The sequence below is a fragment of the Lepeophtheirus salmonis genome, chromosome 9, assembly GCF_016086655.4.
Source record: "Lepeophtheirus salmonis chromosome 9, UVic_Lsal_1.4, whole genome shotgun sequence".
Classification (NCBI taxonomy): domain Eukaryota; kingdom Metazoa; phylum Arthropoda; class Copepoda; order Siphonostomatoida; family Caligidae; genus Lepeophtheirus; species Lepeophtheirus salmonis.
Window position 1 is genome coordinate 24,103,471 of NC_052139.2, and position 4,623 is coordinate 24,108,093.

At 34.9% G+C, this 4,623-nt stretch overlaps 1 long non-coding RNA gene across 1 annotated transcript; it reads right to left on the minus strand.

Moving 5' to 3' along the window:
* Positions 1–3,299: 3,299 nt before the first annotated feature.
* Positions 3,300–4,405, minus strand: LOC139906327 (uncharacterized). Its single transcript, XR_011781795.1, has 2 exons — positions 3,706–4,405; positions 3,300–3,645 (listed from the first exon to the last, which is right to left on the minus strand). It is a non-coding gene; the product is annotated as an uncharacterized lncRNA (long non-coding RNA).
* Between the last annotated feature and the right edge of the window lie 218 nt (positions 4,406–4,623).

Sequence of the window (4,623 nt, forward strand, 5' to 3'; positions counted from 1 at the left end):
AGAAAAATATTTTGGCGACAATTTGATCCCCGCTCCCTGTATATCGTTAACTTCATTTATATACGAGGGTGGTCTAAAAAGTTTCTGGCCTAACAAAGAAATAATAAATTTTTCCTGAACTTTTATTTTCCAATATAGTCTCCTTTTAACTCTACAAACTTCTCCCAACGATGTCTCCATCTCTTTAACCAGTCGAAATACATAGTAATCGCCTTTTTTCTCTGCAAAATAGTCGTTCACGAGACACTCTTTTTTAGCTCAAGTACTCCAAGTTGGATTGAAATAGACGTGTCAAACTTTAACACAACAGGCTTTCTATGTCTACTATTATTTGAATGTTTTAAAGGCTACATATTCAAAAACAAATACTTAATGATACCTTGATACTCGCTTTGTTCCAGTATCACAAAAACACTCATATTTACTGATTCAAACGACTCTGACGTAATAACTCCCATAACAAATGTAACAAGCTTTTATTACAAGTGCTGCCATATTCACGTTCAGACCAAAAGCCGTTTCAAGCCATCCTCGAATGTATATTATAATTATAATTTGAAAGATGAGTTAATACTAAGAAGTTCTAAATACGCTTTATATCTAGAAAAAAATGAAAAATATATCAAATATAATGCTGATACACATTGGATTTGTCCATTATCTTATGAGTTACTTAAGAAAGTCAATATATCCTCAGGAAATAAGATATTATCATAAATTATTTGATTTGTAAAATAAATGTACAGTTTGTACTTTAAAGATAACAAACTATGCAGTAAGTATATAAAGGCACAAATTACTATTTTCATACGCCGTTGAGCATACGAATCTTAAATTTGATGCCCTAATATTTCATTTTTATGATTATTTTGGTATGTATCAATCTACGGGGAAAAAAAAGTATATTGCTTCTTGATATTAATAATCTAAGAGTTTCCATATATATGTTGCTTGAAATGTAGCTAAACCTGACCTTTACAACATTTCTCCTCATTTTTATTTTCATCAAATTGACGTAGATTATTTAACTGATTCAATAAAAAAAAAGTGAACTGTTTGCATTTAATCTGTCGCAGAGAAATGTAAAAGACCACAAAATACATCTGCCAAATATTAGAGGCGTAATCAAAAGAAATCAATTATTCCTTAAACAGATTGCTTTGCTAAGGTACATCTGACTTTATATAAGTGCAAGCGATTTACAGTAGCTGATGTTAGAAAGAAAATATTTCTAGTTAAAAAAACTTTGAAGATAGTTTTGTGATTGTTTGACATATTATTGTTGAGTACACGTTAGAGTGGACACAAGCAGTGAAAAATACGCAGCTGAAATGTAAAAAGTGTTTACTGTCCAGATGTTGTAACAGCCAATTATGTAAGTTTTGGTTTTTGGGGATTCTGCCTAGTCAATTTTGATGTCAAAGATGCACCACGCTCTGGAAAGACAATTATTAAACTTTGCCGAACTAATTAAAGTAAATAATGGAAATTGTGGCATTGCTTGGATTACCAAGGATATAATTTTTTTTTTAAATAATGGATTTTCTATGGATTTCTTTTTACAACATCATATTTATAAGTATATTTTGGTGCTCTCACACATGGAATTCAAAACTGTTTTAACTTTATCAAGTTTGTAGACGTATAAAATAACCAAGCATGTTCTTATGATGTTTTTTGAGGCCTTTTAGGTAGTTAGAAGGTGTTTTTTTTTCTGACGGAAATATAAGTTTCTATTCCCTTTTCTTTTTCTATATATATATCTCTCTTTCTCTTTCTCACTGTCTCCCCCTTATCTCTTCGCCATCAGTCTCTTTCAATATCATTTTCTCTGGCTCATTTATTTTTGTTTCATTAATTTTTAATAGGTATTCACCTGTAACGTAAGGATCCTCCCCTAGTGATTTATATAATATTGTCTCCAATATGTTGGATTTACTTATTAAGAATTGTGTTCAATGGTGATATTATTCTAATAAATAAATTTTATTTTATAAATTATTCTCTATCAAAGTTCAAAACTATATGAAAAGATTGCCGTTAATTCTTTGTAATTTTAGGTCAATATGTAGATATCTATGGCATTTTTTTATTCAGTTTCTTCATATTAATATATATATAAACAAAAACGATCATATAAATATAATATGTAAGTCCAGAGCAATTACGCACAGATACATAAAAAAACATTGTAATTTAAATTTATGGCTGCGGAGCATAACCATATCTACTATAAATCTACATGCAGAACAAATTTACTTAAATATCCAAATTATGAGCAATACCTAAAGTTAAAACGATAACTTATATCACAAGCTTTTCCTAAAATTCTTGATTATTCTGTGAAAAACTCTTCCTTTGTTGGATCCAATAAATGGAATAAACTTGATCACTTCTGAGTCTGTCGACCATGTATCAGTTGTAATTTTCAGCCATAAGGCTACATATCTCGCAGACACAGCCAAAATTATACCCGTCGCTTCTTCTCCAACAATCGGTTCATATGACGTCAGTCTGCTATTATTAAGAGCTTTTGAGTATAGCAGAGCAAAGTCAATTGCTTTGGGGGTTTTTTTTCTTTTTTTTTATGTTATTTTAACTGGTTAGATGGAGTTGCACTGATTAAGTATAAGTATACATTATAGTATTAGAATTACTCCATCTAACCTGGGAATCTTTTTGGTAAAATCCATATACATAAAGTATATTTCTTTCTCTAGGAATCACCGGGGCGCAACGTACACGCATCAAGTTCAAGAGAATACCCCTGAGTGTGCTGTCCATGAGCTATGACGATTCCATTGTTTGTTTTTGGGTTAAGCTCCTTTTTTCCTCCGTGAAAGTCCAAACAGTACAACCGCTAACTACTTTTCATCTCCACCCATCAACCCTTTTGCATTTAATTTTACAAATTGCTTAAGACTGATAAAAGACGGTCAACCTACAAAACCATGAACTGTGTCATTGAACATCTTATCAAAGTCCTTACAGGGCCATGAGTAAAAATACGACTAGTAGAAATCTGTAATTGGACTTGGACTGTGAATGTTTTTATGTCAATTATTCCTCTCAAGGATGACTTGTTTCTATTCGTCCAGTTTTCAGGGAGACTCAATCGTCTTCTATGTGGATCACATATTATATCCGGCTCACCTTCAAAATTAGGTGTTACAATTTTCAAATGTGTTGCGTCTTGACGAGGGAGAGACGCAAGCTTATTTCTAATAGGAGAGATCCAGGATGACCGGGAGAGATGAGAGGAAGAAGGACGTGGAGGAATGATACTACACTAGATCATGTGTGTTCTAATTCTACTCTAAATATATTTACATAAGACGACACTATTTATAATACATAAAACTCAGTACTTAAATACATAAACGAATATACAGGAAGATAAAAACCAGAAAGGACATATTAAATACATAACATCACCCCCCCAAGCACCAAATCCATGGCGGTGCTTAAACAGGTTCCTCTCCATGAACAGCAGCCTATAGATCCGCTCCATCCATGTCCAGGCGAGGACAAAGCATTCTTCCTTGTATTTTAAAAGTTTATCTCCATAGACGTGCCGTGCTCTCAGCACGCGCACCGGAGAAAGGAGAACAATACTCCTCATAAAGGTTTCAAGGACCCGAGCACCTTGCTCGTCCCTGGGAGAAATAACATTCACCCTTGTTGAAGTTTTAAGGACCCGAGCACCCTGCTCGTCCCTGGGAGAAACAACACTCACCCTTGTCGAGGTTTTAAGGACCCGAGCACCCTGCTCGTCCCTGGGAGACATCTTGCTCGATGTACCCTCATCCAACTCGGGATGATCCACAAGAGAGACCGTTCCACATCCATCAACCAATGATGTGAACGGGAGAGTAGGAACAGAGGAGAACCAAAATTGTGTAGGAATAAATCCATTGTTAATTATGTGGTCCCTCACCCGGACACACACTTCACTTCTTGAAAGTGACCAAGGTTCTCTTCCTTCCTCCACGAGGCCCAAACATAGGCACAGTCCATATTGCTCCGCCTTCCGTAAACGAACGAGCGTTCTCCCTATCGACGAAAAAGGGCTACCCAACTCCAAAAGGGCTAGCTTCGCCGATGATCCCACAGCAGGGAGGTCACGTGATCCTGATCCCATCCTCGTCGCCAATGTTGCGTCTTGACGAGGGAGAGACGCAAGCTTATTTATAATAGGAGAGATCCAGGATGACCGGGAGAGATGAGAGGAAGAAGGACGTGGAGGAATGAAACTACACACTGTTTATACGCTCATGTGTATTCTAACTATACTCTAAATATATTTACATAAGACGACACTATTTATAATACATAAAACTCAGTACTTAAATACATAAACGAATATACAGGAAGATAAAAACCAGAAAGGACATATTAAATACATAACAAAATGCAAAGGGCATTTCATAATATAGAGACCTGAAGTCCTCTCAAGAGGAAACTTGAATCTCCCATCATTGAATAGATCTGAGGAGTAAATATCGTATCCAGCTAAAATATCATTGCCAACAATAGCATGTTGTTCCAAAATTGAATGCTCCTTTAATTTCCTAAAGAAAAACTTTTTACTTTGATTTTTCCAAACAATATCTACTGTTGAGT